The sequence below is a fragment of the Homalodisca vitripennis genome, chromosome 5, assembly GCF_021130785.1.
Source record: "Homalodisca vitripennis isolate AUS2020 chromosome 5, UT_GWSS_2.1, whole genome shotgun sequence".
NCBI lineage: Eukaryota > Metazoa > Arthropoda > Insecta > Hemiptera > Cicadellidae > Homalodisca > Homalodisca vitripennis.
This window is the reverse complement of record NC_060211.1, coordinates 83,530,422-83,555,957: the sequence shown is the minus strand read 5'-3', so window position 1 is coordinate 83,555,957 and position 25,536 is coordinate 83,530,422.

Genomic DNA, 25,536 nt, shown 5'->3' with positions numbered 1-25,536 from the left:
ATATATCGCAGCCCATCCTCAGATAATGATCTCGAATTATTAATTAATGACGTTGAGTCATATTGCAGCAAAGACCCAGGGACCAAATTCAGTGGTTAGTTGGTGACGTCATTTGTTGCATTTCGCAGTAAAATCAAAGTTTGTTATATCAACATTAACTTGACATATTGTATGTTGCCGATATTGTTAGTCGTATAAATATTCCAACTATAGTTTCGGAGAGTTCATCTAGCTGCATCGACCATATTTTTATCGATATAAAGAACACAAAGCACTGAATCAGGCTTAATTAAGTGAAGTATGACGAATTATTATGTACTCGTTACTAAATTTAGGACAGAAGTACCTATTATAAATAAAATCAATATTGACAAATTTGATAAAGATTTGGTCTGTAGATATATTTCTGAGCAGGACTGTAATGTAGTTACAAGTTATAGGTACGAATTTGGAATGTTTTATAAACTATCCAAAAAAGATATCAGGTTGTATCAATTTTAGACAATCATAGTTAAACGAAAAGAGTTGAATATGGTGTTATTCAGGGTAGTACATTAGGACCACCTTTGTTTATAATTTATATAAACAATATTGGTAAAAGTAACCTACTAGGTCGTCAGATCTTTTTATATGCAGATGACATAGCTTTGTTGTTTGAGGGATCCAGTTGGAGGGAAGAATATGGGGCGGCGGAGCGGGAGCTGCTCAATGCCAGGCGATGGTTTGATCAAAATCATCTCACAGTCAATTTACATAAAACCAAGTGCGTGGCAATATCACTGAAAGTTGACGGAGATCCTGTAACCATTACTCTGAAATTTCAAACTTGTGTAGGCCAGAATGAATATGGCTGCGACACTGTTTAAAGAGTGTCAGATTAAAAGTATCTCGGTGTAATAGTTGATAATAGACTTAAGTGGAAATCTCATGTACATTTTTCAAAGAACAGATTGAGAAAGTTTATTCATATATTTTCTGTTCTTCATAAAATATCAACACCAGTTTTAATGAAAACAGTTATCACACATATGTACAAACGTTATTACAATTTGGTGTTAGAGATGTAGCTTTTAAAAGTATTTTATACATAATATACCGTTATAAACCTTTTGAAACTTTACTACGTTACCTTAACCTACATGTACCTGAAGATGAATTCATCGAATTAGAAATGTACATTGTACACAATAAAATCAATCAAAAAGTGTCAAAAGTAAATTATTGTATATTATACAATTTGGTATTATTGCTTTGGGCTGAGCCTATAAAACTATTCTTCTACCATTACATAATTGACATAAAGCCATTATGAAAGCGGCATTACAAAAACAACTAGTTACCCATCCAAACAATTATTTAATGAGTTAAAAGTTTTAATATAACTCAGTTATATGCAGAACAATAATCTTATATATTTGAGTATTTGTGCAAATTAACTCGGGTATGATAAAAAAGTCAATAAATCTATTAACTTTACAAGCACTTTATATATAGCTAGTATTGTCTTTTCAAAATTGCCCCACCAAGTGAAAGCTCCCGGTCCATGCACTTACCATTCATAAGAAAATAGTTAATAATTGGCTAGTAGAATATATTATAGGTAGAATAGGGATTAATAATGTCTTTAATCCACTTATAGGCCAACCTAACTGCCAGGGTATTTACGTATCTTGTGTGGGTGTATGTCTGTGTGTATGCATATGTAGGCATGTGTGGGATATAAAGCACGAATATACCGTAAATTAGGAGGTACTAGGTAAACTATGATTATGTCTGTTTTGAAATCAACATTCCTGGAGAGTTTTATATTTGGAAAAGAGTTATGCAGAGCAAAACTATTTACGATTGTAATGGATTATAATTTTATTTCATATTTATACCTTACTATAGGTAGAGCCACAGTATGTACAGCCAGAGACATTGTTTCTTTTAATCCCACTAAAAAGAATGTTTAACCTTGTTATTATTAATTTCAAATATGTTTATTAATGAACTGGACGTAGACTGATCGCACAGGTTACTACGACCTATGTGAGGATCTTTTTTTAGACGTAGATATCATTGATGTTGATGTATCTATTATGGCTGGAAATAAATATATTTTCTTTCTTCCTAAGTACAGTTTATTCTTTATCAAGTTTCTTTTCTCTAGCTAGCCTTGCAGTATACTGCAAAGATAGCGTACTAATATATTAGTAAGCTATCTTTGCCAAGAAACCACTGTTTGGCCATATTGTTGTTTACTCGGCAAACGTATTTCATTATTCTCATAGTGTCATTAAAAATGTATGGGCGTTACCAGAACAGTCTCAAGATGTTATTTGAAATACAATAGCCTTTCACAGCAACAATATTTCACTCTCCTCATGTGAAATTTGGAATAATCTGGATTCAGCGATAAATTTGTTTGACAAATTACATTTCGTTATTTATGCATTATTAGCATAATTTCTCTCTGAAAACTATCTGGTCAGTTTGATATTGGGATTGGAAGAATGTCATTGACAACAATAAATTCTCGTCAGTCTCAAGGTGCATTGGAAATGTACAACGACTAACCAGAAATATACAGTCTAAATCGTCCTGTTATATTTTACTGGCAGCCTCACGTGCACATTGAGAATACCCTGTCCCGCCAGTCTCTTGTACGGATTCGGAATACAGCAGCTGAGCCGGTCACCTACCTTGCAAGCCTCATTTTAGGATTCTAAAGACAGCCATTTCGCCAAAGGGTGTAAGGTTCTAAATATTTATATAACACAATAGTTTTCTCCAATAACTTCGTAAGTGCAATTATCGGTTATAGTTACATATAACAGCTTCAGTACATTAAGAAACGATTCTGTAAATGTTAGACGCAACCTCAATTAAATTCCAATAATTATGAAATGTTCGGTTTAGACTGAAAATATGTGTAAAACTAAATTAGAAATGACAATATTCATATGTGAAAGTTTATATAAATTAGGTCATAGTGCAGTACAAACAAGTTATGTGGAAAGTTTTATTCACATCATTAATTTTTGTGTGTTAAGAGTATCCCAAAATGAACATTCTGTACCGTAAATTAGTTAATTAAATTTCATATAATGTAAATTTCGCAACCTAGTCAGCCAGTATAATTTAATATTATTTTTATCCAATGTTCCGGAACTAAATTATCGGCGGAGTAACTACCTAATTGGCACGCGGATGAATATTTTCTTCTAACCCTTTGTAGCAGTCCAACTATGTGACCGAGCAGACCTCGCGCGCTTTATCCGCGAGTTTACGTGTCCCACGTGTCTCACGGCTCACAGGGCACATATTATTTTAGTAGATGGCTACCAGTTTATTAACTTCTACTCATCGTCTAGTAACCACCGACTAGACATAACCCTTCTTAGACTACAGCGCCATTGTCTCGTGCCAAGACGCCGACACCCGGGTTGTGAGTCTACACATTGCGAAGGGAAGTAAAATCTTAATGTCTTATAGAGTAAAACATCGTAGGCATAATTTCAGAGAACATTGGATATTTTAGGCCCACCTAGCAGATATACGTTTTTAGTTATTATATTCTAATTGGCAGCAACGTGGCATTACATACTCCTTTACCATCTAAAAGTGGTGCTTGTAAGTTTTCGTAATTAAACTGAACTTATAAGTAAACTTTGCAATTTCTAGTATTTATTACTACGACCTCAGAAGCCACCACCCTCATGTGTTATCGTCCAACGGTACAATTTTATACCCTGCCACAGTATACCCCTATTCCACAATAAATGGGGCTGTGGAGGGAATTAAATTGAGATAGATCCATACTTGTAAACAATAAAAGATATCGAGAAGTATCACCTGTAGATTTTACATTTTGCATGAAACTTTGTTTCTACACAGACAATAATAATTTCTATGATTGTGAATGTCTGAGCGTCTCTCTTTTGTCTGCCACGGGACGTGAAAATTTCTTATCTGCTTCGTGGCCAGACTGCTGTCTGCAGAACATCTAGATAATAAACACGAGCTAATTTGCTTGCAAAATCAGTGAAGCCTGTTACGTGATACTATGCGTACTCCTACCTCGTTATTATTCTTGTAAATATTTATGTTGTATCGCAACAAATTAACGCTATGTTTATGATATATTGCAATTTAAAAGTTTTGACAATTTAAGAAGAATGTTTACAAACCAAAGTTAAAAGTGTTATTACTAGGCCTACTTTACGACAGTATCTATATGGAATTAATAATTTTAACATTGGCCACGTGTTTGGTACCTGATTCTAGGGGCTCCTTGTGATTCCAATTCACACAAGCTTGAAAGAATTTAGCTACAATTATTTTTAGTTAATTTAAAATTTAAATCTTGAAAACAATTAGAGCTAAAACCCATTTAAAAAGACGCTGTACGTAAATGGTTTCTTTTAAAATTAAACACATACACGTGTTTAATATAAAATAACTGTCAGTACCATAAGCTTATATTACCGTCTATTCTAGTATTGGCGATTTTTCAGTCTTCAACTTCCTTGAGTTTCTCAGAGAAAATCTAAATATCTACGCCAAAATTGGGAACGTCTATAGTCACAACGCCAGAAAGCAGAATAATATTGACATGCCTGCATGTAGACTTACGAGGGCTTCATCACTTTTCTTTAAATTACGCTGATGATGTTTGGTTGTCTACCCTTATGCACCATGCAAGTTCAGAGAAAAGTTACTTCATGAGAAAGTACTTCTCAACGAGTGTGTTTTTAGATATTGTGGAATGTGAATAAATTATATAAATCCACCACTATATACATACATATACACAGCATAAGTGCTGTAAATATGTAATGGTTTTATTTATTTTTATGTGACACATTCTATCCAGCCCTGACTCGCCATTGAAGAAGATTTCGTAATTAGGAAATTGAATATCTAGTTACTGAACCAATCCAAAGCAGTACAGAAAAGAAGATTGTGGTATATAAAAAAATGGATAGAAAATACGTCCTTAAGAGTTTACCACTCCCAGTAGACAAACACAAAACTAATATATTGCTTTGAAAATATTTCAAAGGCACAAAAGTGGTGCGACTAAAATAGCCCATTTCTATAGGGAATATTGCTAAAAGGAAAGATATGAGGAACCGTATTGTAAACCACCTTTGATCTTTAATATTTATTAGTATATATAAACGCTATTCAGAGAAACGGTGGGCTGCAGATTTAACAGTTCAGTAGACAACTGTAATATGAGCCAAATGTCACTGCGTCATCAGTACTTGTAGACTGTTCCTTTTAAAGCTTAGTTAATATACAAGCACTTATGATATTAGTGACAACAAACATACAAGATGATTGTTTAAGATGCTTTGTATTTGTATCTTGTAAACCGTAAGGTAGACCGTTTTTACTTTTGAATTTACTTTAAAAATCAACTTTTTAAACAAGTGTGTACCCTTATAAAAATTTGATTTTTGAATTAATTTTTATCAATTTATTGTTTAACCATTCCATTCAATCTTATACAGTTACACTTAAATATTGTTCTCCCTTCCCATAAGAAGAAGTCCAAAGGTGACAAATCAGGTGATCATGGGGCCACTCTATGAGTTCATGAGTACTGATTTCCATTTAGTACATGAGTACATTTTTATGGAAGGTGGTTGCTTAAAAAGCTTAGTTGATAAATCAATAAACCATGTTTTTGTAAGAACACATTTTTGTCTGGTTAGCATCTATTCTACTTTAAACTAACATATATTGGTACAAGGGACCACCTACACAAGTACTTATATATTTGAAACTACACTAATTTTGATATTGATCCAACGATTGAATTTATGGAATATAGCCTCCATACTGCGATTCAAAGCGTACATTGCAAAACTTTAAAATGTCCACAACTCCTAAACGAGCAGATTAAATGATATACCAAATAAAGGAAAGTCTTAAAATTACCTTAAAAATTGAAATTTATCGTAACATTTAGGGTTTATTATTTCAAAAATTACGAAATGGACGTGACTTTTGAAGTTTTACAAACGTTTTAAACGAAATTATAAAGTAAGTCTGCATTCCCTTACATTGGACATACTTTGCAATGTTTTGTCTATGAATCTTTGCGAAATGGATGGAGCAACCTTTACACCAAACCAAAGTATGTTGACCCTTATAAACCATTTTGTGTGCATTTTACCACTTTTATCAGACTTGTTCATATGAAGGTAGGCATTGCTTATTTCAACAGTGCAAAATAACTTGCCATTATTCATTTGAACGAAGGTATCCTCAATTCAGGAAAATAAATAGGATATTGTTCATCCGTTACGACTTTATTAATTGTCAGCACATATCCTGATATTTCAATTGGGCTTGACTATAGGTATTGTCGGTGTGCTGAATGTTCAACTTTTGCAAGAGTTTTAGCGTCTTATAACCTTTTGAGATTATTCTCAGCTTTATCTTTCAGTGCGTAAGGTACTATTCTAGGTTTCTTGAATATAGTCGGCATCTTCAATAATTCTGAAATATGCACTTTTAATTGGAATTGATCCGATGTTTTTTTTTTTCAAAAACATCTTCTAATTTATTAAATAGTTGATCTAGTCTGGTGTATTTTGCTACACAGCAAGTTTTGATTTCAGCCTAATCGAGTTTTATTTCTCTTAAACAATATCTCCAAAACATTGGATTCACAGTTTGATTGATTAAGTACAGTTTACCTAAAAAAAGTTGTTGTTTGTATTTACAATTAAAAAAAACAACACTTTTAGGTTTTATCAATTCACCTGTGAAAGTCTTCAGTTCAAAGTTTATAGAAAAAAATTCTATTCTACAACTTAAGGATATTGAAATCTTTGTAAGATATAGTGCTCATATCTGCCCCTGTGTTCAGTTCCATTGGTATTGATCTTTCTTCAATATCAATTGATACAGTAAATTTGTCATTGTAGTTTATATATAACTTACTGAACGAAATCGAAGACATTTAGGTTTGATCTTGCAATTTTTTGTGTCACTATCACGCAAGTCTCCTGATAAACTGCAGACGAAGAAACATGTCTGCAACACATTTTCCACATAAACCTAAAAAATCATTTATACTTTCAAACTCATGTTGTGTTCTTGTGATGAACTTGTGTTATAACGCCCATACACTTGGTTTGGATTCAACAGAATCTTCTAACTACATTACCAGCTCCGTGTAACTTTGTCAAAAGAGTGTTCAGGTGCGCAAATGTCATACAATTGTTGATGTAGTTGAGATGGAAGTCCATGCAAAAATGTGTAAACTTTAAATTTAGGATATAATTCATCGGATATGAGATGCAAGAAAACTCCTCATTTTCTTATGAAATTTGTTAATATTTAATCTTGTTAAATAGATACAAAGTACAAACTAGCTGCGTAGGGTAAATGTAGAGTGGAATTCTGTTGGATACCTTTTGAGAACGTACTAAGTAATAAGTTACCGTATAACATGTCATTTAATTTAATTCTTAGTTAATGTAGATCAAAAGTGTATCTATAATTTATTTCATCATATAAATTTTACTCTAATCTATTAATAAATCAATTTCATCCTGTATCTTGTAATATCGATCCTAAAATTCCGGAATTTTTGTGAAAAAGTCATATATAACCTTTAAAATCCTATTTTATGTGATTTAAAATAATCTTATGAAGTCAAATTGCTTACATTTGGCGACTAATCTTAAAATAGTAATGCCATATTAATCACCTCTCAATACAACTTGTGTACAATCTTGCTCTTTTTTTTGTTTAAAGAAGGAGAAGCCGATCTCCCTTTATTCCTTATTTTGCCCGTCCTCATGGGCCACTGGCCTGTGTGAGGATCTTATCAAACAGAATAAGGAGGAGAGTCGATAAAGTACAAGGTCGATGGTACTGATAAAAAGTGCACAGGTCACAGACAGGATTCGAACCTGCGCTATCTCTAACTCAGACTCAAAGTCCAACGTCTTAGACCACTCGGCCATCGGTACTCCCATCGGCTCTAAGATGCCTATTGAGAATTTGCCTTTAAAGAAACACTTAGGCTGGGATAATGTGGTCTAATTGAGTAACAGCTAAATTTAATAAGATGTTCCCAATATAAAAGAGAACGTTGTGAACCATCTGGGGCTTACAACCACAGCAGCACGAAGCATCTAGTCATGAACAATTCTTACACTAACAGCTTATGAATAATGCAACCAAAAAGCTATTTTAAGCGTTGCATTAAAAGCGATATATTTGGTATAACTTAAAATTCATTTTACATTACTACCCATTTTACTATCTAACCCTTAACAAAAAATACTTGCTATATAAATATTTTTTTATTTTCGATTATGAATCTTTAATTCATTCTGAATCAATTTCATATTAAATAAGGACTTTTACAGACATAAGGTTTTAGTTGGATTTTTATCTTCTAACTGTCAAACCACGACAGAGAGTTTTAATTGACACGCTTTCTCTGAAAGGCGAATTACGCCATAATGAGCATGCAACAAAGTCTCTGGCGTATTACCATAATGAGTTTTATTCCGCGTATTCCGTCAGTTTTAATGGTGAATAACGATAATGAGGTTTTAGATATACGTATCAGTCTTCCTCATGCAAAACAACTAAGTGAGATTTATTAGATAAGTCTCCCAAAACAGTGTACTAACCAAGATATAAAGCCAAGAATTTTTGAAAAATAACAACATAATGTGGGGAAGGAAACGCTTGTCAAAGTTGTTATTAATTTTGACAATTTATTGAGGAAGAAAGGTAATATTTGTTCTCGCAAGGTAGTGTTTCAGTTTTTTAAAATTAGAATTTTGGCAAATATCTGATATTCTGTCATCCTTTAAAGATGTTCGGCTATTATATTGATGTCAAAGTATAATTTTGAATCCAACTGGCAAAAGATCCCGAAGCTTTTCTTAAAATTTAAGAAAACTTGATGCTGAACTTAATATTAAAATAAGTACATTATAATATGACACAGTTTATTTATTATTATGACGATTTATTGTGACATTTTAATGAAAATCATATACTTCCATTACTTAGTTAACATGCTGACTGTGTCAGATGCAGGTGGTATATTGCCATGTTATAAATGATCTTCTCTCCTATTCCGTTGCAAATGTTTTCATACTTTTGTCACTACATACATATTTAAATATGCCATTCGATGGAACAAATGTTAGCAATCCATTCTTATAGGTTTTTCTAAATATTGGAATGGAAAAAGGAAATTGAGGGGTTCATAAAAGTCCCGCACAGGCTTTATAATTCCCGAACGCAATAAAATTGGTACATAATTACTGCACATATAAATACACTTTTTGAAGAAATTACAATTGTTTTTTAATGTCAGGGGAATGGTCTGCAAGGAGTCAGAAGAAAATTTTTAATCAGAGCATAGTTCGAGTAGTACACCAAATGAAAGGTCTCTATTAGTAGAGTACAATGCCGTAAATTCAACCTGAAAAGGTTCACACTATACAAAGTTACGCTGGTTTAAAGTTTGAAACATTTACAGTGTAGGTCCTGCTCTAGATGGTTCAATATTCTTGTCTTGGCTCAAGTTTTGAAAGTCAAACTTAGTTAATGAATACTAGACTTAAAGAAGTAGTTTTAAGGTTGTTATTGACTCTTCACATCCAGTGGAGGATGGTCTACAAGGAGTTTGGCAAAATATTTAACGTAGGCCTAGCCCAAGATGTACATGTATTTTAAATTTGTATTTGTATTTTTATTATTTCATCCAATGGCACTGAGAGAATACTAAGTGATTACAATCCAAGGAGGGAGAGGATCCGCTTTTAGTTAGTTTATGTCTTCCAGTTGATTTTACACTGGGTACGACCAAAGTTTGGATGTTTTTTAAATACATCTGGATGTTCAGGACCTGAAAATATCTAACCGCAAATGTTAAGATGTTGGGGAAAAAGACATGATCGATGGGTCTAGCTTACTAGATGAAATTTACAGTGGATAGAATTCCTTTAGAGTTAAAGATTTTTGCAAGAATGGAAGTACTGTCCCTTATCCACATTGACTGAAAAATGCTGGAATAGAGCCAGCCTCCTCTTCTTCCAATATGACATAATAGAGATATAGTGCCCTATATACCTCCTATAGGACGACCCCTACACCAAAAACTTACCCCAAAACTTACCCATTTGATTATCACTCCGGAAGCAAGCGTAAAGGTTCTTTTGGGACGAATATAAATGAGAGGTTTCCTACACTTGGTTTAGGAAACCTAATTGGTTTCCATTCAATAAGAAAACCAACTGTAATTTTAGTGAGATTTTAGCATTCTCTTATAACACTCTAATAACCAAGCGTATATTCCTGAGTTAACAAAGCTTTGTTGTTAATTAACTAGCCGAAGACAACTAAACCTTTCATAATTTATTTGAAATTTACAATTAAGAATCGTAATTTAATTTGATGTAAACATTGTAAGAGCCGTTCTTCCTATTACTGGACGATAAAAATTTACCATATTTAAACGATGGAAAAACAGTAAAAATTCGTTTCTGCTGAAAGAAAAAAACCATGTCTACTAAGACTGTTCATGTAACTATTATTTGCGTTCGTAGTAGTGTAAAGTCATTATTTAGAGTAGAACATAGGATTAAACAATTAATGATTACGTATGTTTATTATTATTTATTCATTGATATTATTAGCGGTTTCAACGAAATATTCTGAATACGATATAAAATCTTAATAACTAAGAAACTGGAAATAAGGAAAGTATCATCCAATGTTCACTTAAATTGAAACATTAGACATAGTTAAATTGTGTTTGCAATCTTGTAATGTGGACTTAGTGTGTAATTGTTATGGCAAACATTGAGTAAATAAATATTAATTCTTTCATAAATATTCTAATCAATTTTATAAATAATGAGCAATTTCTAAATATAACAAAAAAAAATTAGCTATATGCAGCTAAAACACCACACGAGCTTGGTTGAATTTAGCACTTAGGCCTTGTATTCTGTTAAGTATTACTATTATGTGTGAATTCATCGTGATGAATATATTTTTAAAAAAAAGTAGTCATCAGCTGTTTTATGTAGCAACCTTATACTACTCTACAGTGTAGTTAGTTACCAACAAAGCGTTTCTTTGTGCCCCTTGATGTCTGTAACGTTAATTGAATCGGTATAGGATGAGTATTAGCGGCTATACAAAACATTTGAAATATTGCATGATTTTCATTGTTATATAACCCTTTGCACTCGAGAGTAAAATTTTTGGTCACTACCAAAAACTCGGGCCTCTATTGAACAAGTACTGGCGAAAACCTCGGAGCCCTTTTTATCAATTTTTGTAAAGGTTTTGTTAAAAAAATTTTAACTTTTTTATTTTAGCAGATAGAGTTATAATTTTGATTTTGTTTTGTTTTATTTCTCATAACATTTTTTATTGTAAAAAATATATAATTGTAATTACCTTATTTTTAATACCTTCTTTCACTTATAAAAAAAGAATTTCAAAAATTTTTACAAAAGTTACAAAAGTTAACTTTTAGAACTTTCAGCTGTTATAACTCAATAAAATTGCATTGACACTATATAAACTATTATTATTTCTAGGTTCCTTACATAATTGTAAACATGCTCATAAAATTTCATAAGCTTACATCTATAAACAAAAATGTTGTAGGCAGTTTTGTAAACTCCGACAATTTCTCCCAAATAGTGAGTTATTTATAAAATGATTGAATATTTACTTTTTAGAGCACAAATCATACAATTCTTCAAATTCTTCCTCTCCATCACGAATAGTATTGATGTGACTACATTGAACAAATATAAGGAACATCTGGTTCAATGTTGATGTATATCATTGCATGGGATTTGACTGAGCGTTAGCGAACATTATTACATTGGCTTAATGGGTAAAAATGACGGCAACAAGAAAATCACAGAATACATAAATATGTAAGAAAAAGTACATCATAGAACATTTAAACATATAGCATTAAAAGTTAGTCTAATGCAATTAGTTTTAGACAAAATTTTGCATGCAATATCTTGGGGCACGTACTCTTACCTTTTTCATATTTAAGTTTACAGCATGGTTATCTTCACAAGGTGACTTTACGTCCAAGGAGCAGGACTTTCGGTCCGAGTTAGAGATGAAGGAAGTTTGAAATCCTGCCAAGACTGGTTCACTTTTGATCAGTACCGTTCTCTTAATACTGTTCCATCTGTCCAGATTTGTGAAATGAAGCAAAAAAGTAAATATGTAGGCAAAACCCAATCCGTAAAACTACACACACCTGATCGGCTGTTTCCTAAATTTTACATTGCAATTTAGTTACATAGAAGCTCATAAGCACATAATTTAATACAATTGAAATTATTAATTTAATTATTCTGTTACATTTCCGCCTAATCATCAAAAGTCCAATTGTAGGCCTATAATTGTTATGAATAAATTAAATAATATATTTTTAAAATTTAAATATATACTAAAATATTTAAAAATTTATAAAGTAATAATGGAATAGTGATTTTTAGGTCACTTCAAGTAAAAATGATATTGACTGTAAACGTTGTTCAAACTCATGAATTACTTCATCGCAGTTTTCACATTAGATAACAAGTATAACTCTGATTATGTTTGAATAGAAATATATTATTTGTAAATCTATTTGTAAACTTGAATGAAAAACTTTACAGCTGTCTATTTAAAATTCTACAAAAACATCGTAAGTGTTTGTACTGTATTCTTTCATTTAGCATGTTCATGTTACAAAAATCCATGACACGTGTAATATACAAAAGAAAAATAGCTTTTAATTCATTGCGTACATATATAGCCCATACATAGTAACATCCTAATTCGTCATTGGGTATTCTTGATCATTATTTTTTATTAATTTTTAAAACTAAGAGTATTTTTTATAAAGATCGTTTTTTTGAGTTTATTAAAAACCCAACATTAACATTAATTCTAACAGCTATAGTAGTTTTCTGAGTAGAAAGACATGCAAGTTTACAAGACAAATAAAAATAAAAAACCGAACATATTTTACCGAACATATAAAACCGAAATAAACTCTTACATATTTTTTTTGCCAAACGAAACAAATTTTTTTAAAACAAATTTCAATACAAAACCCTCTCAGATTAATTAATTAAATTAGTTTTCGACATACTTTTCCAGTTACAGCAAGATTCAGCGAATAAATACGATGAATTTATAAATTAAAATTCTATTTCAAAGGAAAATTAATGGTTGATTCATGTCGTTTACGGTTGCTTTATCACGAATAACTAAGCCGAAAGGTCATCAGTTTTCATTCCAGATGGAATAATGAAGTTTCATTCTTTCCTCTTTACGCACTGACAGTTATACTCGTATTTCGGCATCGTATCTCATATTTTACTTGTATTGATTGTGTAGCGATAGACTCACTGTTGATACACTGGAAGCAAACTGTAAAAATTCAATTAAATTGATGAAATAGAGACTTAAACTTTAGAGAACACAATTGGAAAACAAAGATGTTGGTATAACTCCGACTTTAAAAGGAACTTCACTCTCAGATTTAAATATAATGATCCAAGAGTTCTAACGTTCAAAGAATATTTGTCACAAAACAAATTAATTTCTCCCATCCATACTCGGATTTTCAAGTAAATATTTTCAAACGAATGAGAGTAGAAATACTCAAAACCTTTTACACTAGTAAATCTAACTTAAATAGGAAAATTAAGAGCATAGCAAAATGGGCCATTTTTATGAGTTGAAATTTTGGCCTAAAAAGTCACAACATTATCTGGAAAACAGGAAAATCTGAAGTGGACGACTTCAATGAGTCGATACTCATATGAGCATTTTCACTTCAATTTTCACCGTAATATTATCGATATATTACGGTGAAAATGCTCATCACGAAATTATGAAAGATTATTTGGCTGTGGTCATTCCATTGGGCTATAAAAATTGATGGCAAATTTTTATTCACTTAGAAGAAGAAGTTGAAAATACTCTCGTTGACGCTTGCTTCCGGAGTGATAAGTGGGTAGGAGACAGCCCTTCCTCATACCAAGGCAAGCAATCGCCTTTATCACTAAGATAAGTCAAGTCACTCAAACAATCATCCTCCATAATATATACTAGTCCTATTGGTCAAACATACCACACAAATATCTCCACATTTGTGTTTGTTGTGGCACTGTCCTGGACATCAATAAGGTTACTAAGATATAAGTGACACGTTGATTTTTATTGTAACCAGTTGAGAAAATACATCAGCGAAATATCACATAGTCTAACAGAAATTGTAAAGTCGAGAAAATTTGAGTGGAAATAAATATTTTAAAATTGTAAAATATTAATTGTAAAAGGCAGTTTTATATCGATTATAAAGTAATAATTGACCAATGTCTAAGTTTGATGTACAATTTATACTTTACAACTATAACAACTATATTTATACTGGCTCAAAACAGGCAATGTTTATTGCCAAAGAAATACGTTACAGATTGCGGCAATGGAGAACCATTCCCTAATATTTCAGAAGTAAGTTTTCATCATTTGGAGAAATCCGCTATGAATATCTGCACTTTATTTTGCCCGAATGCTCTAGTAATTAATTATTTGATTGGTACATTCCATACATATCCCAATAAGGGTATATATTTTATATCGTCAGCTTACTTATATACAATTTGTGCAAACATGACAAGTAAAGTCCTGGTATCATATAATCTGCAACATTCATATTGTTATCATGTGTACGAGTAGTTTCCGCTGCCAGAATCTAATGGTTGCTTTCTGTATCGTCATTATTAAATCAAATTCCTCAAATAATGCCATCGTAACGTTTCACAACTCCTGACATTTGGTATGTTAATTTTAAAAGTATATCAGTCTAAATTAAATAAAATTATGATAAAGTGGGATTTGTTTTGGGAACAAATCATTAAAGGCAATTATTCAATGAAGTAATGGCAGTTATCAAACTATCAAAACTAGTTCGTATTTATATATTTGAAGTTGTCCATTAACTATAAAACTTTTAGTAATCTGCTGTTTTGGCTTAATCGCCTAATAATAAAATCATTTGTATATGATTCAATCAAACTGTTTAATTCAATTACTCGCTTATTACAATATTGAGTTGATAAAAATTAACATACTTCAAAATGCATAACTTCATTAATTTATGTGTATCCAGTTAAACAAAATTATGGTAGAAAAAGAAGTCATTGATTGTACATGAGTTATTTGGTTAAAGAAATAAAGCAAATGCAATACAGAAGGACTCAACGTTAGTTCTGAATGGAACAATTATTACTGTTATACTTTAACAGGATTGCTGATAACATGACTGTCTGCTGTACTGTATGTGTTGAAAGAAGTTGTTATTAAAATATTTCCTTACAATGTTCACACCGAAATAAGTTATTCTTCCTATTATTTAATAGGAAGAATAACTTATTTATAGTATATAGTATTTACTACACCTGCAATATAGGATAAGTTCCACGCAAACGTGAAAGCCAAGTTGAAGTGGCTTTGCGCCTTAATGTATTTTAATTTATTATTTTATATTTTTGTAGATAACATATTTATAACTTTTGACATTCTTTTGCAATATAACAGTGTTTTTATTTTGTGAGACCCAATGAATACACTAATACTGTTACACTACGTATGTGTAACAGATTGTGAAAAATGTAATGATTTTAAAGTAACCAATCCATGGTTGGTTTTAATTTTCCACGTCATGATGTTTCTGTAATGGAAAAAATTGTGGACTGCCCGCGGTGCACTCTCGAGTGTTGAAAGCTGAGAGCAGTGTAACAGTCGGCAAACAAAGATCTCTCGCTACAACTTTTAAAACTTATTCCAGAAAACATTATTTCAAACACGAATATATACATTTACAAACGAATTTTAAACACTGTTTTGCTTTTGTGTAGCCTCTTTCATCATAAGAGACCCTTTCCCTTATTACAAATACGCAATTATTGAAGGACATTCATATGAGGATTAAGTTACTTAATTAAAAATAGGAAAAACATGTACACAAACTGCTCAAATATATTAAGTATGGATAAGGTTCATAATATGTTTAAGCAAATTTTCGTAGCGATGTCATATTTTATTATTTGATTTTTACGTTATACTCCATGATTATGTACATATAATTTAGAATAAAATTGAGTTTCGTAGAAGTATTAAGACGTCAAATGTAGAGTTGGGTACTGAGTGAAAATTACCTTTTTCCTTAAATGTTAAGAATTTTATAACTCATTAGAATCATTAAAATAAACAATTATTTCAATTATTGTACCTTTTTGTGTTTGCTAAAATCACTGGATAAGGTTTTGTTGAAAACTTTGTTTTTGATGATTTGTTGTGTGTATTTTTTTATCATTTTCTTTATTGTAAATTAAATGTAAGTGCCTCATTTCAAGAGGATGTTGCACGCAAGACAGGTAAATTTTAGTTAAACAATTATTCTGATGTTTCGTTACATTTAGATGTAGGTTAATGATATCCTATATTGTTCACTTCAGAATTAATAATGTTTATACTCAATTTAGACAAAAATAACTTGAACACAAAAAATGGTTAGCCAAGTTTGAAAATTAGCTGACTTCTCAACTTATACAACTTATTCTTTGTAAACGTATTTACATTAAATAAATTGTATTTGTTTAATTTAACAGAGAAACAATTTAAATCAGATTAAATGAACACATTTTTAACAGAAAAAAATTAGATAAAGAAACAATTTTGAAAATGTAATTTAATGCTTTAAGGGCTACGGTTCTCTGCCATGTTTCTCGACGCCATTAGGTTCAATATCATTTATATAGCGCTATTTAGCTGTAGATGTAACGACATAGAGCTAGTTTGTCTAGTTTAATGAATAATTATTTTACAAAATTCATTAAAATGTGTTAAAGAAATTCAGTCCAAAGACAGGTAAATTTTAGTAAGCTGGTTTTTAGTTTTAATTCTTTGTTTAAGACTTGTTTTTCCCAAAGACCTTACAAATAATTCAGCAGAAATTCTGTACTGGAAAGAGATATTTGACACGTTTACATTCTTTAGTCAGTTATTGAAACCAAAGGTCGTTTCGAGAGAAAATTAAAAACAAATTGTGCCGCCTTTAAATTGGGGAGCTTTGATTACACAGTCATATTTTTTTTTTAATGAACCAAAATGTTGGTAGATGCAAGTATATTTTCTTAGCCTGCTATGTGAAGTTGTTAAAACTTTAATCCCCACAAAGATATCCACATTGTTATAATCACCATGAATGTGTATCTATAGTTGTGAAAGAACGAGTCATATTAAATCATCTCGTAACAGAATGAATATAACCGGAGTCACGACAAATACATTCACGTTCACGTTCACACTTATGTTAAAATATCAAACTCAAGATTCTGGTCGCTTAATATTAAACCTATCAAGGTAACAGCAGAATATCTTAGATTTGAATTATTATAAACCGATACGATTAGGTATCGAAGATCCGACATAAAGTAACACCTCTCTCGTATTTTTTATCCTTGTTCACCTTGGTTTTACTCATATGCTTTAGAAATAAAAAATACTATAGTATAGGTGTATGTTTGGCTGCACGAACAATTAGGATCGTTTCTAACAGAATACGCAACAAGTTGCATACTGTTGTTTATAATTAAGTTTCTAGTGTGGGTTGAGAAGAGACGAACACAAAGTATAAACAATAGAGGGTATAAAACAGTCCACCCACAAGTATGCCGGTGCATGGCACGTCTCTGGCAGGTGTAAGTGCACCATGTGTACAATGTACAGAGGTTATTGTCTAACGCTGTAATGTGGTCTACCTCCATCTGTCCTAACTCACACATGCCTTCATGCTTGTGTTATGGTTATGTAGCTCAACATTTATTTGTATGTGTGCGCTGGGCAATCTATCATTATACATAGAACCGGAATTTCTGTGGTTCATAATCCATGTAGGACTGAAGTATTTAGAAATTTAATCGATGTTTCGATGTTAATCGATGATTTAGTCAAAAGTTTCAAATTTGAAAAAAAATGTCAATAAAGGCGATTTATCTGTAGGAAGCTCTGAAACTACGACACTTCAAACTCTAACGTAATTTTATTTAAGTATTCAAGCCTACAGCCTATTTATATTCTACTTAATAATCTATCTGTATGTGTTACACTCTAATTCCAAAATTTAATGAAATGTGTATTTGGAATTTTAATATCTAATACAATGCGTGTCAAATTTACTGTATTCAGTGCATAATCCATGCATGATCCATATGAAATATTTAGCAAAAATTTTGTAATAGAAACTCGCATGCTTCGCCATGCTTAGTTATTGTGTCAGAAACATCATAGTGCACTCAATTGTGCATCTGATGAGACAACGATGTAAAGAGTTCGTCTTAAACGTGTTCAGACGTGTTGACTCCAGATTCCAGGGGTCGAGTCGTCGTCATTGTTAGATTTTAGATGCTGCAGTAAGAGGAAGGAGAATAGAGTTAAATGTAGATTTAAAAAAATTTCAATTCTATCAACCCCTTCCACTGTATTATGTTTTAATACTGTTGATACCAGTATTCAAGAGTAAACCTCACCACGCTGACGCGGTTGATGGATTTTACTCACAGTTCCGTTATTAGCCAGCTCTAAGCCCTTCAAACGAAAAACTGGAATTTTCACTGAAATACGCTTTTACCTTCCAGTCAATATCTTTTAGTACCACTACAAAATTACTTAAACTTAGATAGAAATTTGGTCTTACAAAACACATATACCGGAATATTAAAATTTCTGTTAACTAAATAGGCAAGAATTCATAAATTTAATGTACATAAATCTACGTTTATTTTCATGCATACATTTCTGCAACTTTGGAAAATGTTCCAATTTTTGGAAGGCAATTTTTGTCATGATTAATCTATAATATTATGAAATTTTTAAAGGTGCCACCCCTCCTCGCGGAGGAGATTGACTAAGATTGACGGATACCCAGATGGTTACGGTTTGCTCGGTAATAAGGGCGCCACCTTGTTGATGGGGTGTGATAGTCGCAGGTCTCCAACAAGGAACAGTTTCCTGCCCTCAGGTATGCTCAATCGAGACCACTACCATGCACGCAAGAACTATTAGGTTTACGACACTAAGCCTTAGGTACTTAAATTAGCCACAGATTTCGGTTGATTATTTTCTAATAGTAAGTTGCAAGGTCTCTAATTAAATATCAGGCAATTAGAAATTAAAACCAATATTTCACATATTTCATTCTGTATTGCCTATTTCTCTCACAGTGCTAAGGTCTTAAACTAAATAAACAAATATATATTTAACTTAACTTAAACTTAACTCGTTGGCCAATTGAAATAAAAATACGAAAAATTTTACGGTAGGAGCGCTCCGATTACTAATACAAAATTACAGTGGCCAAAATCATGATGACCATATTCCTGAACTACAAAATTACAAAACAATAATTCACATGAATACATAATGGCTAGACATTAAAGTTGAGTCCCATTTGTCAAAGTTCGGAACTGGATCCACCCTGATGTAGTTATTCAGGCCTAGTCCGATAGGTAGAGGCTCCACAATGACATTGACGGAGTTAGTCCGACCTCCCAGGGGAGCACGATGGAATAAGTAGTGTAAAGTCTACTCACCAAATGGGCGGACCCAAGACACACACACGAGCCGTCGATTGTATCGTCCGTGCAATCCAATATTGAAACTTTAATTTCATAAAGTCAGTTTTATTCATTTTCTGCCGCTCATTGAAATCAGTAAACACTACTTATAATCAATCATGAAAACAATGTCAAACTTAACTTAAAAGAAACCAGCTGACTAAAACAGCAACATCTGTCACTATTGTTGGTGTGTCTAACATACTCGTATTTAGCTTACAGCGGCCAGTAAAATGTAAAGAAACGTTTAATGTATAAACATAAGTACATTAAAAAAAGCGCAGAATTTGCCAATTACAATGATATACAATATTGGTCTTAAACACAAAGCATAATTATTCTGACACAGAAAAAATTAATTACGTTTGTTCTTACTTAAACTAATTAATTACAATAATTATAGTAAAGTGTATTGAAGTATTAACATAATGCATTAATGTATGCACTTTCACGGCAATGGTAGGTATAAATTTCATGACAACTGCCTTTACATTATTCTGAGTAAAACTAAATAATATACAAACATTAGGACATAAAGTTACCGATTCAATTATTTATAGAACAGTTAACAAGTTTAGTAAGGAAATTTATGAGAGACGATGCAATTGTTACGAGATAATATCTCGGCCTAATTATGTACAATTTACAGAAAACAATTTGTGGTTACAGTATTTGACACTATGAACACGTATTTACAAATATTTATCTCCGTGAACTATTAAAAGACTAGATTAGTATTAATTTATTACAGCTAACGTATTAATTTCCTACGTTTATCGACAGGACTTGACAATCTTACTACGAGGCCCAAGGCTTAGTTTACCATAGATATTTAATTCTGTAAAGACAAAATTATTATACTGAAATTTTACTAACTGACATACGCAAGCGACAAAATATCAATGGCATGGTAATGGCTCACCTTAGCCTAACTCCTTTATTTGAACAGCTGATTGGCGTCTAATCAGTGACCGTTCTGTTATTGCAGCAACAATGAATGCGCGCTTCTTCATTTGGATGTAAAATTTCGTTATGTAGAGTGATCAGTTCTACATAACAATTGCTCAGGTAAAACAGAAAAGTACACGTCACAAAGGAAATAGTGCAACAGTTAAAACAGTATTATTTTTTACACTCTCCGGATATGTGTATACCTTTCGATTAAAAATTAGATTGAAAATGGTGAACTGAGTCAAAAAGTGTAGGGTCTACATATAAAAAAGTTAATGGAGTTGTTATTTGTAAATAACAAAGACCATTGCTTTTATTTTATTAAGGTAAAAGGATGTTTAACTCACATTTAAAAACACCATTGATACAAGCAAATCTGTTACTTTCGTAATTTCAGAGGAGATATGTGTTGTATTTATATAAAATTAGACTATTAAAGGTAATGTAAAATATAAAAGCCAGTTTTGAGAAAACAGAATAGTTTTAAATTAATGTGGCAAATCTCAAAAATTTGAAAGACAGACCAGCTTGATAATTAATTTTAATTTATTATATTTTATCTTTTTAACTCCGTATTGTAAAAGAAGTAACATTTTACTAATTTCAATCTTAGTGTTTAAGAAGGTTGTCAGAAGATCCCACAGAAAACTAAAAGGGCAACAAATAAACATGTGTAAACTGTGCAAAAAATTAACATTTAAGTTGCGGTGATTTCAAAATTATTCATAAAATTGCGCCATTTATCGCACTTAGTTGGTTTAATATTCACATAGTTTCAGAGCTCCATATGCTTATTTAAGTTTTTACATAAGACAAAAAATATCTGATTTCTTTTCATTGCTAATACAAAACCGTGTATCATTTAAGTACAGTTTACTCTGCATCAACTTTCTTTTCTGTAACAAGGCTTGAAACATATGCGGAGCATGTTTTCTTTGCCAAGAAACCACTGTCTGGACAGTCTGTTCTTTATTCGGATATAAACTCGTTTTACCGAGTAATCATATTGCATTATTCCCATAGTGCCATTAAACATGTATGGGCGTTACCAGAACAGTCTCAAGATGTTATTGGAAATAAATAGGTTTTCCCGGGAACCTTACTTATCCGTCCTCGTTTTTGGATTTGAAATAATTTGGAAACAACTAAAGTGATTTTTTTGTCAATGATATTTTCATTAATTAGAATACATTATTATCACAATGCTTCCTCTGAAAATATTTATCTGGTCAACTTGGTATTGAAATTGGAAGAACACTGTCTTTGACAACGATAATTTCGCGTCAGTCTAAATGGGTATTGGAAATGAACCGGATTCACCAGGACTCACCAGTCACACGCAAGTTTTAGGAATATACCGGCTATACCATCATATTTTATTATTCGGGGCCTCACATGAGTGTTGAGATTACCCTGTGTTGCCAGTCTCATGTAGGGATTGGGAATACAGCAGCTGAGACGGTTATCATACCTTGAAAGCCTCATTTGAGAATTAAGAATACTGCAATTTCTCCGAAAGATATGTTATGTTTGTGGTAGAAGGATCTAAATATTGATATATAAGAATAATTTCTTCATATCATTTAAAGGTCTTAAGTGCATTTGTTGGATGTAGTTACTTGTAACTGCTTAAGTCTATTAAGGAAACAATTCTGTAAATGTTTGAGTCCAATATTTACAAAGTGTTCCGTTTAGGCTGAAAATATAAATTTTTCAAATTTAAAAAATCAGATAATATAATCTTTAAAATGCCATATTTAATATAAAATACATCATAGAGAAGTATATAGCAGTAACTTGCAATGTTTTCTTTCATATAATCCGTTATTGTTAGTTAAGAGTATCTCAAAATGAACATTTTTAGCGCAACTACAATAAATTCTCGTATAATTAGTTATGGAGGGCATTTTAATGTGAAAGTGAGAGAATCCATCTTGTTTTAAATTTAACAGAGAAAACGTTTAAATATTTTGATATAATACAGATAAATAAATCATAAAGAAATATACCATTAAATATCCTTTTGCATTTCAGTACAATATGAAGGCCAAAAAAAAAAAACACACACACACACACACACACACACACACACATATCGTGTGTGTGTGTGTGTCGATATATAGTTTATTATTAGTTTTTAAATACAGATTTTACTCTTCTCTACTTATTACACATAACTATGTACTTAATTTGAGAGATTCATGGCATATATTATCTTTCTCCAGTTCCCAAACACAATTACTCGTATTTACTCACCAAGCAGATTGTGGTGACAGTTAGAATCCCTTTGTATCTGATTTATGTTTAAATGTAATTTTGTGAATATTGTATTTTGATCACTACGCTACATAAGGATTAATCTATTGTAATGTTACCAGTTTGTAACTGGCCAGGTACTTACGCAAGATAATTTTAAAGTAATTCATACAATTAATTGTAAAAAATATAAAGTAACACTTCCAATAATTTGAAGTTATATTTAAAAAAACTTGTTCATGCCAACCAAAATATTTACATGACTACTTTTCACTAAATTAAAATAAAAGCTTTCCTATCTTCAATATTTAATATGGAAAATAAATAAAATTATACTCTTGCTATGTAACAGGAATAGAAACATAAAATGTATTTTTATAAATAATAAAGGTTTTACAAAATAAAAATTTCTGCTACCATCCAATTATAAAAATATAAAATAAGTTAAAAAAAAACCAACTGTGTTAAACAAATATTCAACAAACTGAAATACTTTTCAAACAAAGCAAAAGCACTTTTTGGAAATAAAACTAAAAATTACAATAAGGCGAATGAACTTAAATGAAATTAATATTTTTCACTTTCCTTTAACAAAATTAGAGCTTTTTTCAGATTATTAAACTTGAAATTGACCAGGACAAACTTGTAAATTCATGAGTTTATGCAAGTTCTCCAACCACTGAAGGGCTGAAAACTTTCTTCCCTATCTTTCCGTCCGTATGACATCTCGATAACTAACTGATATATAAAGTGAAATATTTCAAGAAGTTTTAAATTCATAATAGCATCATCTGGTTCGATTATAATATATGTCCATAGAATTTAATGGTCCAATAAATACCAATGTTTTTTTTAGTTTTATTTATTGTGTTATAAATTTATGACATAATTTGCTAATTAAAAAAGTCAGTGAAAACACATTGGTTAGTAGAGTGAAACGCCGCCTACCACATCAGAATACGACGATCCAGTCAGAAATGGCAGCGCATAATGTACTTCACAATGTGTACCTAAAACAAGCCGCCATTTCTGATTGGATAAACCTTTTGAGATGCGGTTTGCGGCATTCAACTCTACTAAGTGAGCTCTTTCAAAAGAGGTATCACTCGACCCATGCTTCAATTTAAGATTTCCATGTTTTCCTCTGTGGGCCGTCCCCCCATGGTTGGCATGTCATGGTAATAGCAAGGAAAAATAGTTTACATAGCCATATGACACTGTGCAAAGTTTATAGATGTTATCTCCTATGGTTTTTAAAATATTAAGCCGTACCCATACTTTTCAAACACCCTGTATATAGTATACATAGAATATATATATATACACACACACACACACACACACACATATATATATATATATATATATATATATATATATATATATATGTATATATATGCAGTTATAGAGTTCGATGATAGTACATGTCGCTCCATTTCGCTGAGCATTATCAAACCTCGAGTGATATTTCAATATTGAGGTATGCCTGTAAATTTTGCATTCTGTTAATTCAGCTAAATGCTGCACGACATATATAGATCTAGGGTACTTGTATAATCTGGAATACTTCTTTTGATTTTACAATAACGTCACCACAAGGAGAATTTAATGTAATGGGATATGTAAAATAAACGCCTTCACTTTTATATTTGAACTCTCCGTACACGTTACTTTTATCAACTCAAAAACTTCTTTGGCAAATCTTCGGCAATCAAAATATCAGTTACTTGATACGAAAGACTGGGAGGAAAGAGAGATCCTAGATTTTTATATCCCCCTCTCCTTCCCCCCCAACCCTTTGTCATCATCAGTTACACTAACTAGCGGCTACACTAGGTGGCCCACGACCTGTGCAATTAAAGATTTAATAGAGAATTTCTATTCACCATATAGAAGTGTATATAATCAATAAGAATTGTGCCTTGGCAGGGTTAAAACTCTACTGGTTTACCCTAGTTTGTATTTCAACACAGTTCATATTCATTCTAACTTTATACTTTAAATTTACTATAGACATTTCACTTCAGCAATTTAAAAACTTTACATTTTATAATATTTTTTAGTTGTATAGAAATACTTCAATACTATTAATGACCTTCAAATGACTCGTTACTAGAAAATACATTTGAAAGAATATTTTTGTGATGAACTTAAGTAACTCTCAAGAATAAATACTAAGGGAACATTATTTTTAATTATCACTAAGGATTTAAAATGTGTTAAATCGAGATTTATCAGTACTTTTGTGATCTCTTAACTATATTGAGTATTTGGATAGCTTCAAAATGTTAAAATTGTATTATTTAACGCTCTCATCTACAAGTATGAGAGATATAACAATTTCAACTGACATTTATGAGTTCGGCTGCAACATTCTCTCTTCTTTATTCATTTTCTTTGTTTCAGCACATAACAACGTTGATAAAAATTATGGTGCTTAGTGTACCTTATTTATTTGATAACAATGTTTTATAAAACTTGTGAAAGATTTATTAGATATCATGTAACGTTTCACTGCTATCTCGTCATGTAGCCACTGGCGGATAAAACTGATGACGTTGGCTTTCATGTTGACAAACTGGCCATCCATTTCTTGTCACAAAACCTCTTCTGCAATGACATTAGGTTTGTTTTG